The following is a 14602-nucleotide window of genomic DNA, read 5'->3' as shown; positions in this document are numbered from 1 at the left end:
CCTACCTTTAGAGGCAGCACACAAGAATACCAATATGCTCTCTGCTGGGGAAAAAAACAACCCAAAACCCAGACTCCTATAAATCCCTTACAGAGACATTAAACACCAGCAGAATCCCTCACGTCTACGACTCCTACAGAAAACAGAGCCTAAAAATACATAAGAAGCGACAAGTAACTACAAGCAGGAACTTTGACAAATGAGTCCTGGGGTCGGCGGCTGGAAGCGTGCCACTGACTTGCTCTGTCCTGCAGTAACACGAGGAGTGCGTGTTTGCGGGGGTGGGGGACTCCAGCAGTGAATCTCTTTGGCTGGCATGTCTTTGGCATCCCTGCCAGCAAAGGTATGATTTTAATGCTGGGAGGGAGGAAGTGTATCGCTCCTTCAAGCCTACCCCCCCCCCCCCCAAAAAAAAAGCAGATGGCTGGCTATGCTCCCACTGTGTTCTCAGTGTGCCAAGCTGTAATGTAAAGATAGGAGCTCTGTATAGATTGTGCCCGCAAAGATACCCTGCGCTAATAAAGGAGAAGCTCCATGCAGGAGTGCCTTGCTCATACATCAAGTATTGTTCTTATCCATCCCAGCGGGCTCACAATCTATATAATGTACCTGGGTCAATGGGGGATTAAGTGACTTGCCCAGGGCCACAAGGAGCAGCGGGGGTTTGAACCCACAACCACAGGGTGCTGAGGCTGTAGCTTTAACCACTGCGCCACACTCCTCATCTCCTGCATGAACCAAAAAGAGAGTAAAAGCAAACTAAAAAGCTATCTTCATAAAGATGCATATGAATCTAAGATCAGATAATCTTTTTTGATTTTCCTATTTACTTCTAGATTAAGCCTTTTTTTTTTTTTTTAAACATTTTTTCAAAACCAAATTTCATTAAAATATTTTTTTAATACCCTTCCTGATGTTGTTCCTTTCCTAAATGTTTTTTATTTTCGTTTTTTTTTTCTTTTAAAACAAATGTAGTTTTTCCTTACATTCCTTTTGTATCTTTAATTAACTTGTATGTTTATTGTCTCAATGATTTTATTTGTTCCCCCCAATTTTTATTATTGTTATACGCTTTGAAAACACTTGATATTGCGCTTAAATCAAAACTACAATAAACTTGAAACTACTCGGCATCCTCCCAGTTTGCCACTCCATCAGCGCAAGCTTTTGAATACCAACCCATTTGTTTTTGGTTTAATGCCCGGTTGATGAATTAGTTTCGGTTTCTGTCGCTGCCACAGTCACTGTGCTTTAAATTCTCTGTTACTTATTATTTTTTCCCCCTTCCTATTGTTGTTCTTCCCTTATATGTTTCCTTCACTATCTTTTAACTTGTATTTCTTTCCCCATTCCCTTCCTCTTGAGTCATGTTTTGTCTTGTGAGTTATATTCATATTGTCTGTTTCCCTTGAACTACTGTAATTTAATATTTTAATATGTTGTACATTGGTTAGAATGTGGAATAAGCGATTAATCAAATCCTATATAATAAAACCCTAGCCGCGCATGCGCACTCCCACCTGCGTGTTCCATTTTCCCGGTTCCGTGAGATGTAGGTCCGTGGTGGCAGGAGTGCACATGCGCGGGTCCCCAGCCTTACAGCACCTAACTACACTCGCCGGCAGGACTGGCCGCCAGCGCTCGACTCCCTGCTCTGGTAAAAGTAAGTTCTTCGCCTTGCTGCCCCCTCCCTTCCCCTCCCACGGTCCCGCCTCCAAACCTGCCGACTCCAGCAGCATCTGCATCACTCTACACACGCTGCTTCGGGGCCGTAGAAGGCCCCGAAGCAGCGTGTGTACAGTGCTGCAGACGCTGCTGGAGTCGACAGGTTTGGAGGCGGGACCGCAGAAAGGGAAGGGGGGGGTCGGCGGCAAGGGACTACCAGAGCCGACTAGACTTCTAGCACCCGTTAATGTAACGGGCTAAAATACTAGTACTTAATAAACTTGGAAGTTATATTGTTACCTGCCACAGGGAAACATTCATCTTCCTTTGAAAATTTTCCCCCTAACTTTTGAGGAAAAGAATCAGATATTCAGGAACGTCTCCCTGTAACTAGGCAACAGGTTATCCAGAACCAGGTTATCCAGAATCGTCATAAACATCCCGCCAGTCTGTACCGGCTGGTCTTTCCCCTTGTTCAGTTGCCCCAATCTTCTTCACAGCTGCTATTTGACAGAGTCCTGGGTAGTCCTAGTCCCTGTTTCATTCATTTCAAATCGAGACTTGGGGCACCAAAATGTATTAGTAAGGAGCTGTTAAAAATGCAAGCGTGGGAGAGGCAGCCCGAAGTCCCAAGCCTGTGCAGTGGTTCCTCATACAGAGCAGGCAGAGGCCGTACTCGCAGCTCAGGGGAGGCAGGGTGCTCCTATCATTGCATAAAATTATGGAGAGAAATGTGACCTGAAACTTTATCTTAGATGACTGTGGCCCTGGTGATCAAACACCTTTACGGTGGGGGCATGGGTACTATTTAGCCTGCCTCCCCAATCATTTGGTTCTCAGTGCCTTTAATGACAGAACCAGGCAAGAGAGGGTTAATAAGAATCTTGGACACTCAAGCAAAATTTACAGGAGTGTTTTCCGCCCCTTCCAGGGTTTCTAAACTCTCCGGGAAGCAGAGAAACAAAAGTTTAGTGGCAAGAAATGGCCGAGCAGCTTAGTTTAATAACATAGGATTCAGGATTGTACTCGATGGGAGGGGTGCAGCTTCTGTTGTCCGGTGCGCCCCTCACCCCCTAACCTATGGACTAAATTTGATTCAGAGGACAGTCCTTAAGGGAATATCTGATTTTTTCCAGGAGTGCTGGGATGGGTGGGTGGGGGTGGGGGGGGGGTGTTGCAAAATTGGAAGCCCCTCCCTCCTCTAGATACTGATCTACTGTATCTGTACCAAATAAAGTAAGCCCTTGAGAAAGGGGGGACATTAAATGTTTATACTTTTCTATTATGGTTTGGGGGGGATAAGGTTAGGGGAAGTGGGGGCTAATTTGAAGCTCTGCAGAGCATTACATCTGTTTATTAAAAACAATTTCACAAGACTCCCCCAAGTTGAAAGGGATTTTTTTTTTTAAAGAATGTTACACTAGGTACCTAAGTTCAACAGGGAAATGTGACTTTTTTTCTTTAAATTTTGCATGGTATCCGTAAAGGCATTATTTCATTGTGGACTATCTTGCAAATTGTTATTCTCGACTGAATAATTCAGAGATCTGAGTACTGCAACGTCACTAAAAATGATGAAACTGCATGCAATCAGTGCACACCCGAGGCAAGAGCAGAGATTAGGTAACAGGGCATGTGATGAGGAGGGGAGGGGATTTATAGTATATTTACACTGTCTCTATGGAATAAAGCAGGGGCCCAAGACCACACTCCTTCCCAATTCCAGGATTTAACAGTCGGGACGTTGCAAAAGCAAAACTATGCAAGACTGTCCCAAAGCCCCGACCGACTTAGAACTAATGCACAAAGCAATACTCCCCTCCCCCCTCCACCTTACTGTATCTCCCGCTGTCTGGATTCCCTCCCAGGACTAGATCCCAGGCTCTCCAGCGGTCCTCCTTTAGGGCTACTGAATTAGAATGTGGAGGAAACCTGCCCGGACTTGTCCTGTCACCATTCAGGGAATGTCTGCTGAATCCCAACTGTATCCATTCATTCCCTGCAGGACTCAAGCGAATCCAGACAGGAGAGGGTTAATAAGAGTCTTGGACACTCAAGCAAAAATTTACAGGAGTGTTTTCTACCCCTTCCAGTGTTTCTAAACTCTCCGAGAAGCAGAGAAACAAAAGTTTAATGGCAAGAAATGGCCGAGCAGCTTAGTTTACTAACATAGGATTCAGGATTGTACTCGATGGGAGGGGGTGCAGCTTCTGTTGTCCTGTGTGCGCTGGTAGGGCTGATCTCGGTTGGGGCGCTGCTGTTTGACCTAGGGGCCCCTGCGTGAGCGGACTGCAGGGCACAATGGACCACTGGTCTGACCCAGCAGCGGCAAATCTTATGTTCATATGCCCCCCCCCCACCCCATGGACCAAATTTGACTCAGAGAACACTCCTTAAGGGAACATCTGATTATTTTCTAGGACTTCTGGGTGGGGGGGTTGCAAAATTGGAAGTTTTCTCATAAGAATCCATGTGATTTATTAAGCGAGTGCCCTTCCCTCCTCTAGATACTCTCTGCAGCTTTCGATGTCGTCCACCACGACACACTACTTTATCAACTTTCCGAGATAGGAATTGATTCCACCGTTCTTAATTGGTTCTCAAACTTCCTTCGCTCTCGCTCCTACACTGTCAACATAAATGGCACCATGTCCGTACCTTGGACACCATCTTGCGGTGTCCCTCAGGGATCACTCCTATCCCTTATTCTTTTTAACATCTGCATGTCCTCCCTGAAGCTCCTCCAACTTTCCCCCCTTGAAACAATCTACACATACGCTGATGACATCCTTATCCTCCTTGATACAGACCAGAACCTCACCAACCTCCATGAGAACATTACATCTTGCATAATGAGACTCCACTCCTGGTCCCTCTCGGTACAGATGAAACTAAATGAATCAAAAACAAAATTACTCTGGCTCGGCCCAAAGTTAGAACACCTCCCCACCATCTTCTCAAGCAAGGTCCTTGGCATCACTATTGATTCTTCTCTCTCCCTCAACGACCACCTCAGCTCCTTGGCAAAATCATGCTTTTTCAGCCTCCACATGCTGAGGAAATTAAGATCCTACTTTCGCCAAAAACATTTTGCTGTCCTCGTCCAATCCATCATCCTCTCTGTCCAAACTTGTACTACTGCAATGCCATTTACTTATGCCTAACAAAAAAAAGCCTTCAAAGACTCCAGCTTATCCAGAATACTGCAGCCAAATTGATCTTTGCAAAACGCAAATCTGACCACGTCTCCCCACTCCTGTCCAATCTTTGCTGGCTCCCAGTGATTTCCAGAATCCATTTCAAATGCTCCTGCCTGGCTTTTAAGATCATTCACGGCATCCTTCCTCCCCTAATCCCACTATCCTTTAACTCCTCGAGTCCTGACTCCACCAGACCCGCTCATAGATATAAACTATCCTTCCCCTCTTTACGCGGTATTCTCTATGCAGGTAAACCGGGAAAATCTCTTCTCTTCAAAATCTCAGGTCTCTGGAACGACCTTACTATCCCGCTGCGGAACCTGGGCTCTCTCCAACTATTCCGCAAGCAATTGAAAACTTGGCTCTTCTCTAACATGTAATTCTATTTTCCCCCTTTCTTCCATTCTATATATATAAGCTCATGTAAACCTTTTCCTTTCTCTTCTTATATTTTAAGTTCTTGTAAACCTTGCCGAGCTCCACTTCCGTGGAGATGAAGCGGTATATAAACTTAAGGTTTAGTTTAGATACTGATCTACTGTATCTGTACCAAATAAAGTAAGCCCTTGAGAAAGGGGGACATTAAATGTTTATACTTTTCCATTATGGTTTGGGGGGGGGAATAAAGTTAGGGGAAGTGGGGGCTAATGAAGCTCTGCGGAGCATCACGTGTTTTTTTAAAAACAATTTCACTAGACTCCCCCAAGTTTTAATGGGAAAGGGGATTTTTTTTTTTTTTTAAATAATGTTGCATTAGATACCTAAGTTGTTGTTTTTTTCCTTTGCATGTTGCATGGTATCCGTAAGTTTAACAGCAAGGCATTATTTCATTGTGGACTATCTCGACTGAATAATTCCAAAAATGATGAAACCGCCTGTAATCAGTGCACAGCCGAGGCAAGAGCAGAGATTTAGGGATCAGGGCAAGGAGAGGGGATTTACAGTGTATCTGCACTGACCGTACGGAAAAACATAGGGAGGGGGGGGGGCAGCCAGAACACCCCCTCCCAATTCCAGGATTTAACAGCCGGGAAGTTGCAAGAGCTGTTCCAAAGCCCCAACTTAGAACTAATGCACAAAGCAAAGCCAAGCCTTACTGTATCTGTCGCCGTCCGGATCCCCTCCCGGGCCTAGATGTCAAGCTCCCCGGTGGTCCCCCGTATCCAGCATGGCAAGTTCCCTCCTCCCAGGCCGGGCGCTGAATTCGAATCCGCAGCTGGGAAACGTGCCCGGGCATGCCCGCCATCCCCTGTCAGTGGCCTGGGAGGGGCTCACTTGAATGGCAGCTTTGCTGCACGCCAGGCCCACCCACCCTGCCCACCTTTTGCTTATGCTGGGCAGCTCCAATAGCTCAGAGAGCTTGAGGGGCCCCTGTAGCCCCCCTCCTCCTCCTCCTCCCATCTTCCCCAATCTATAGCTCCGCCCCAAAGCAGCCTAGAAAAGAGTCAGTCTGAGTCAGTGGCCCGGCTGCAAGAGGAGCGCGAGCCCGGCGCACGAGGACCACTGCGCACGCGCGCTCAGGATGGAAGCGGGCCCAGAACTCCTCCCACAACTCTGCCCCTCAGACCGACGACCCTCGGCAGCCCCTCCGCCTCGCAATCCATTGCAGCTCAGCCACGTGCAGGGCAGCCAATCCCCGAGGCGTCCCTCCCCCGCTGCCTCGGCAACCGGCCATGATGGAGATCGCCAGCAACCAATGGCAGCGCAGGCTTTCCCTTCCGCCCCCCCCCCGGCATCAGGGGCAGTCCTGTGAAGTTCTTCTCAGTAGCTCGGCGCTGACGTCATCAGTGATGCGGCCTGTCGGACCACGCCTCCCCAAAGGAGGGCGGGAAACGCCTCAGGTACTTTCATCAGGCTCCCCATTGACAACTTTTTGAAGATAATTGTAACCTTAACTATCCCTTTTGTTATTCTATTATATTTGCAGATCTGGAGTGTATTTTATTTTTCCTACAGCAGCCTGAAATATTTCATGCTTCAAGTTTTCACATGTTCTCTTATCTTATAGAAAAAAATTTTTCCATAAAAATATTAAACTGAAAAAAAAAAAGAAAGAAAGAAAGTGCTTCCAGGGCTCAGCCAAGCAACCAAGCTCCAGCCGGAGAAACACTCATCAAGTCACACATGAGGCACCATCATCACTCCTCTTCCTCCGAATTCAGGCACAGCAGGAAATGCAGCCATGGGCACTGGCACAGACACGGGGGTGCATCCTCTCCCCTCCTCTGCGGACTCACCACACCCCAAGAAGGACCCTAAAGAATGTCGGCATCGGGGGTACGTGGAGCCACCCAACCGATCAAGCAGAGCAGCACATGAACCTGCAAACCACTAAGGGGCAGACCAGCAGCAGCAGATAATCTTCCTGCTGACCCAGCTCCTCTCTCAGCGGGCAACACTCCCCCAAAGCCCCCCTTTAGAGAAACATTAAATCAGATGCCAGGGACAGGCTTTGACGATGGGACAAAAGCGCACACTGAAGGAATCCTATATCGCTCCATGGTGTGACCTCATTTGGAGTATTGCATTCAATTCTGGTCTCCTTATCTCACGAAAGATATAGTGGCACTAGAGAAGGTTCAAAGAAGAGTGACCAAGATGGTAAAGGGGATGGAACTCCTCTCGTATGAGGAAAGACTAAAACGGTTAGGGCTCTTCAGCTTGGAAAAGAGGCGGCTGAGGGGAGATATGATTGAAGCCTATAAAATCCTGAGTGGACTAGAACAGGTACAAGTGGATCGATTTTTCACCCTATCAAAAATTACAAAGACTAGGGGACACTCAATGAAGTTACAGAGAAATACTTTTAGAATCAATAGGAGGAAATTTTTTTTCACTCGGAGAATAGTTAAGCTCTGGAACGCGTTGCCAGAGGATGTGGTAAGAGCGGATAGCGTAGTTGGTTTTAAGAAAGGTTTGGACAAGTTCCTGGAGGAAAAGTCCATAGTCTGTTATTGAGAAAGACATGGGGGAAGTCACTGCTTGCCCTGAATTGGTGACATGGAATATTGCTACACCTTGGGTTTTGGCCATGCACTAGTGACCTGAATTGACCACCGTGAGAACGGGCTACTGGGCTTGATGGACCATTGGTCTGACCCAGTAAGGCTATTCTTATGTTATGAGTCGTGAGTATAAGATGTCAAAAGATCAGCCAGGGATATATAATTTGAAAAGTTACTTTATTGTTAGATTTGTCACATTAGCTCGAAGACTCAGCACTGGCAGTGTTTTGGCGTATGGGCCTTTATCAAGAGTCTAAGGGACCATGTAAAAACAGAATATAATATAACACGATTACAAAGTGAACATGATAAAAAAAGAAACATGAGGAAACCAAGGAAATATGATTTTAAAAAAACAACATAATACTAAGCATAATAGAAACATGATTACAATAAGAAAAAAACATGTAAGTAAAAACATCATAAAAAAGGCATAATATGAAACTACACGATTGAGAAATCATAAAATAGTTAAAAAAAACAGTGAAAAATAATTAAAAGTGATTGATGAGCAATTAATTATTATTATTTTTTTAATAAGCACATAACCAAATTGTGTAAAAGCACTAGGTGGGCAATGGTATAACCAGAAATAAAATAGTAATTGGAGTTTGCAAACCCATTTAAATATATGTTATTGATCAGATATGGCTACATAGATAATGGGCAAACAAAATATATAAAGTGGCAGCCGGCCAAGTAGTGATGCAGTCAACTGTTTTCAATGTTAGGTATAAAGCAAGACATACAGTATATGCAATAAGCACAATTCTAAAAGTAATGAGAAGCTAAAGACAGAAAGGATACATGGCAAGCACAGTATAAATGACAATTGTGAGCCTCAAAGGGTGCATAACAGACAAACACAAATGGTATTCAAAATTTAAAAATTCAAGCAGTGCATGACTGTCATACATGATATGGATAAAATCTAAAATAAAACAAGTCTAAAAGGACATGCATGAAGCAATATTTGTAAAACTGTAAAGTGTGCCTTCTCGATCTAGGGTAGGTGCAAATCCACAGTTCTAGACCTTATATATGTGACTGTTCTTCCAACAAAACTAAACCTATTGGAGTCGGTAAAAAAAGGAAGTGCCGTTATGGTAGCCACGCAGTGGAACTATCAGAAAAGACGGAAACTCAAAACAGCTGAGATAGAGGGCTACTACACAGGCCCTGGACCTGATGGGCCGCCGCGTGAGCGGACTGCTGGGCACGATGGACCTCAGGTCTGACCAAGCATAGGCACTGCTTATGTTCTTAAGAAAAGCAAACCTCGCAGTAGTTTGGGCAGAGTGGCAGAGAGTGGGCAGAGAGGGACGCAAATGAAAGGCAAAAGTAAACCAAACCAATAAAGTGTGGTGGGCAAAAAACATACTTGTCTAGATGTTGGCACAATGCGCACAGAGACTCTAGTAAAAACGCTGGTAACTGAAACAACAACAAAAAAAATAATAAAAAGGTAAAGATGAAGGTAACGCCATGATGGCAGGGAGGGGTAAGACTAAAAAACGTGGGGAAAGTAGGTTAGTCGAACAAACGTGCGTGAGCTATTGGTAGAAATAGTTGTGGAAACCACAGACTTACGTGTCAGTAAAATCAGGAGAGAAACTGATGTCCAAAGCTGAGCTGCAGAACCTGGAGTTCCTCATAAACAACAAATTTCACCTGACTCTTGACACAAACACTCACCTTCATTGGAGCAGAAATCAAAACCAACCAGGCCAAGGCCCTCCTCCCAACCAAACACATCAACACTATGTCCACCTTGGCCCAGAGCATATTGGCCTCCAAACATAGAAACATAGAACATGACGGCAGAAAACCAACTCTGCATTGGTGACACAACTCTGACTTCTGGGACACATGGCAGCGGCAATCTTCGTAGTCCAGCAAACAAGACTTTACATGAGACCGTTACAGTGGCACCTCTGACGACCCTGAAACCAACATACACAACCAATGACAACACAAGTCCCTATACAGCAGTCCACCTGTAGGGCACTGGCCTGATGCATGAACTGGGACAACCTGTTGAGAGGGAAGCCCTTCAGGCTACCACACCACCAACTGGTTGTCACTACAGATGCCTGCAAACATTAATGTGGGGCACATCTGCTCCATCTATGCACGGGGGGGAACATGCTCCCCCAAATCAGCATCACTCCACATCAGCATCCTGGAGCTCAGAGCCATAGAGAATGCCCTCAAAACTTTCAGCCGCTGGATAACAGGGAGGACAATCCCAGTACAGATGGACAACCAGGTTCCCATGTTCTACATGAACAAGCAAGGAGGCACAGGATCTCCCTCCCTCTGCAGGGAGGCATGACGCATATGGGAATTTGCCATCTCCATAGACTGCATAGTCCAAGCCACGTATCTTCCAGGGGAACAGAACAGCCTGGCCGACAGCCTGAGCCACCAACTAGTTCCTCATGAATGGTCCCTCAACCCATCAGTTGCAGAGGAAGTATTTCTGAAATGGGGATCACCAGTCATAGAAGTCTTCGCCACCAAGTAGAACTCGAAGTGCCTCGCCTTCTGCTCCAAGCGGCCATCAACACGCTGTCTCAACCCAGCCGCCTTCATCCTCACATGGAACCAGGGTCTCCTCTATGCCTACCCTCCAATCCCTCTCATCACCAAGATAATAAAGAAGATACTCCAGGACGGAGCCAGGGTGATCCTGATTGCCCCTTTCTGGCATCGACAACCGTGGTTCCCATTTTTACACAGACTGACAACCCAACCCCCACTCTATCTTCCCAGCAACCTGGATCTCATCTCCCAGGATGGGGGATCCACCTTCCATTACAACCTGCAAACTCTAGCGTTGACCGCATGGATGTTGAAAGGCTGAACCTCGACCAAAGTATTGAACATGTTCTACTCGCCTCCAGAAGACCGTCAACCAGGAAAGCTTACACGCTGAAATGGAAACGATTTTGCTCATGGTGCGCCACTGCCAACCTTGAGCCTTACACTTGCTCCATCCAAAGTATCTCCAGTATCTCTTCAGCCTGTCTGAGGAATGCCTCAAGCCCATATCCATCAAGGTGCATCTGAGCGCGATTGCGGCATATCATGACCATACAGACAGTAAACCTGTATCCGGCCACGCAGTAGTATCTTGATTCATGAGAGGCCTATACAACCTAATACCACCATCGGTGTGTGACCTCAACCTGGTACTGCACTCTACACCCCTTCGAGCCACTGAAAGAGGCACACTCCAGGTTCCTCGTGTGGAAAACACTGTTCCTTACCGCCATCACCTTGTCCAGGCGCATCAGTGAACTCCAGGCACTGGTCCACCATCCTCCTTACTCATGACTCTTTGAAGACCGGGCTGTGCTTAGGACCCACCCCAGATTTCTGCCCAAGGTGGTCTCAGCCTTTCACCTAAACCAAGCAATCGTCTTCCCCACACTCTACACCGATGGGAAAAACCACCAGCGGCACCCCCTGGTCTGTGTGCAGGCCCTATGCACCTACCTGGACAGGACACAACAGACCAGACATGCCTCCCAACTGTTTGTCTTCTACGACCCCAACAGATCAGGCCTCCCGGTCACTAAACACACTCTCACGATGGATAACACAATGTATATTCTTCGCCTTCATCAGAGCGCAACTGGACCCACCACCGGGTGCTCATGCCCACCAACTCAGGGCCCTGGCTGCTACCCTGGCCCACGTCTACCACACACCCATAGAGGACATCTGCAATGCGGATATGTGGGCCTTGACCCACACCTTCGCCAAACACTACTGCCTGGACAGAGTCCACCTCAACTCCAACACTTTCGGACAAACAGTGTTAAAGCTGCTCTAGAGCAGGAACAAAAATATCAAAAATATATATATATGTAGATATATACACCAAAGAGGTTAATACTATGTTCTGTTTTTCATTCTGACACTAAATTTTATGAAAAGAAAACCAACAAGACAATCCTGTTGCTGTTCTGTTTTTCTCCAGAAATCTTCTAGAGCCACCTGTTCTACCAAGTCGATGTTCTGCCTCAATAAAACTAAGGGCTCCTTTAATGAAGGTGCGGTAGGCGGTTAACGCGCGGAATACCGCGCATTCAACCGCCTGCCACGCTAGTCGCTAACACCTCCATTGACGAAGCGTTAGCTTTTAGGCTTGCCGCGGGGGTTAGCGCGTGATGAAATGTCCGATGCACTAACCCCCGTAGCGCGCCTTGAGAAAAGGAGCCCTAAGGCTATTTACCTTCACCTTAACCGCATCCTCCTTTTAATTAACTGGCTCGACCTACCACAGCCAGATGAGGAATGCGTGAGCTCAAATACACTACAACAAGGGTTGGCTGCGCATCCCTCGACTAGGGAGTCACCCATTTGAGGCTGACTCATCCTGCTTGTCTTAGAAGAAAGTGTTACTTACCTGTAACGTAGGTTCTCCGTGGACAGCAGGATAAGTCAGCCACACTACCCGCCCTCCTCCCCTATGGACCGAACCAGTCCTAGCTAGGGACAACCTGGGGAAGATGGAAAAAGGGGGGAACAGGGGTCCCACCTGGGCGTGCCCTAAAGGGGTCCCAGCATACATCAACTTCAGAGAGAGCTATTGGAGAGCTTATCTGGCCAATTGGAGCTGTTGGGGACATCACCCATTTGTGGATGACTTATCCTGCTGTCCATGGAGAACCTATGTTACAGGTATGTAACTACACTTTCACACCTTTCCCGATAACTATTCTAGAAGCTATGAATTTAAGCCAATAAGTTTGTACGAAAAGCAATATTCTGGCCAGAGACCCATGAGCACAATTATCATTCTGCACACACCAGGCATAGCAGGAGGAATTCTGAACCAAATACAGCTTCATGCTGATCTGGTTTATACTGCCCCAATGACTTCTAGAGAAAACCTAGGTTTCATTAATAAGATTTAATATTTGCATAGTTAATTCTTAGTGGAAATTCAATGCACTATTTTTTTTAGGATACTCCTTTTCTTTCCTGAAGGCACTGTCCTCCTTTTGGGCTACTGAATTAGAATGTGGAGGAATCCTGCCCCGACATGTCCTGTCACCATTCAGGAAACATCTGCATATCCCAGCTGAATCCATCCATTCCCTGTAGGACTCAAGGATGCAAGCGAATCCCTGACCTTACCCAGCACCCCCCCCCCTTCTTTTTTAGGTTTAAACAATTTTTATTGATGCAAACAACATCAAATACAGTTGAAGACACAAATGCTAAATACAATAATGATGCATCAAATATAATAATATAACAAACACATACAAATAGGTGCCAGTGCAACCATTCCCTCTGACTCATGCTCAGAACTGGGGCAGGGATGGTGAGGACCCCAGCCAAGCCAGCCTCCTCCCCTTCCACTGGCTTTCTGGACCTGGTTGATGAAATCTCCTTGCAATCCGTTCTCATATAACTCCACCCTCACACACGCTGATAGGTTCAATGTTGCCTGTGGGCGGGTAATATGCAAACTGCTCTCACTCTCTGTGGTCCATGCAGGAAATGAATGAGAGACCGCTGCAGGCACAGTGGGTGCTGAAAAGTTCTCAGCCCAACCAAGAAGAGATTGATCTGAAACAAAGTCAAAACAGAGAATTTTGTTTCTGCAAATTGGCACTTAACGAAATAAGATAACACGCTTTTCAGCTACAGTGGCAAAAGAACGCTCAGAATTAAGGAAGTAGGTTGTTTGGGCTGAGAACCTTTCAGCACCCCTTGGTATTTAATAAAATTGAGCCAAGTACAGGACAATGAATCGTTTAAAAGTACTGCTCCATTATGCCTGGAGGAGGGATTTGGGCAGTGAATGAGTTGATCACAGGGATGTGCAAAGCCTGTAAAGTTCCTCATGAGAGGCTCCTGAGAAAATTAGAGTCATGGCAAAGTTCAGTTGTGGGTTAGGAATTGGTTATCGGATAGAAAACAGAGGGTAGGGTTAAATGGTCATTTTTCTCAGCGAAGGAGAGTAAACAGTGGAGTGCCACAGGGATCTGTGCTATTTAACTTATTTATAAACGATCTGGCAATTGGAAAGACAAGTGAGGTGATTAAATTTGCAGATGACACTAAATTGTTCAAAGCTGTTAAAACGCATGTGGATTGTGAAACATTGCAGGCAGACCTTAGGAAATTGGAAGACTGGGCGTCCAAGTGGCAAATTTAAATTTAATGTGGACAAATGCAAAGTGATGCACATTGGGAAGAATAACCTAAATTCACTGTTACTGGATGATAGGGTTCACCCAAGAAAGGGATCTGGGTGTCATTGTAGATAATACAGTGAAACCTTCAGCTCAATGTGCGGCCAAGAGAGCAAACAAGATGCAAGGAATTGTTAAAAAAATGGATGGGTAGCAAGACTAGGAATGTTATAATGCCTCTGTGTTGCTCCATGGTGCAACCTCATCTGGAGTACAGCGTTCAGTTCTGGTCTCCTTATCTCAGGGAAGATATAGCGGCACTAGAAAAGGTTCAAAGAGTGACCAAGATGAAAAAGGGGATGGAACTCCTCTCGTATGAGGAAAGACTAAAACACTTAGGCCCTGATTCTACATAGTGCGTCCTGATTTTAGGCAGCTGTAGGCGTCCTACAGCTGTCTAATCAGCCAATCGGGATGCACGTTTTTTAAAAAAAATGCTCCCCAGGCAGGCTTTCTATATTGAAGGTGAGGCCCGCAAGACACCTAAGCTCGCCTAAGGGCCTTAGGCGGGCCT

The 14602-nt window shown here is 46.1% G+C and overlaps 1 protein-coding gene across 5 annotated transcripts in view; it reads right to left on the bottom strand.

The window, feature by feature from the left end:
- EDA2R (ectodysplasin A2 receptor) overlaps positions 1-14602 on the bottom strand; it is a 54888-nt gene that overhangs the window by 23313 nt on the left and 16973 nt on the right. For 2 of the 5 annotated variants that reach the window (XM_033946946.1, XM_033946951.1), the window contains exon 1: positions 5963-6156. The exons of 1 other annotated variant lie outside the window; for it this stretch is intronic. The gene's annotated coding sequence lies outside the window, so the exon portion shown is untranslated. Of the gene's footprint in view, positions 1-5626; positions 5942-5962; positions 6157-6186; positions 6445-14602 lie in introns of those variants that run through there. 2 more of the 5 variants (XM_033946947.1, XM_033946948.1) reach the window with 2 other exon arrangements.

This window comes from Geotrypetes seraphini, chromosome 5 (assembly GCF_902459505.1).
Source record: "Geotrypetes seraphini chromosome 5, aGeoSer1.1, whole genome shotgun sequence".
NCBI lineage: Eukaryota > Metazoa > Chordata > Amphibia > Gymnophiona > Dermophiidae > Geotrypetes > Geotrypetes seraphini.
This window is presented reverse-complemented; position numbering and strand designations above follow the sequence as displayed.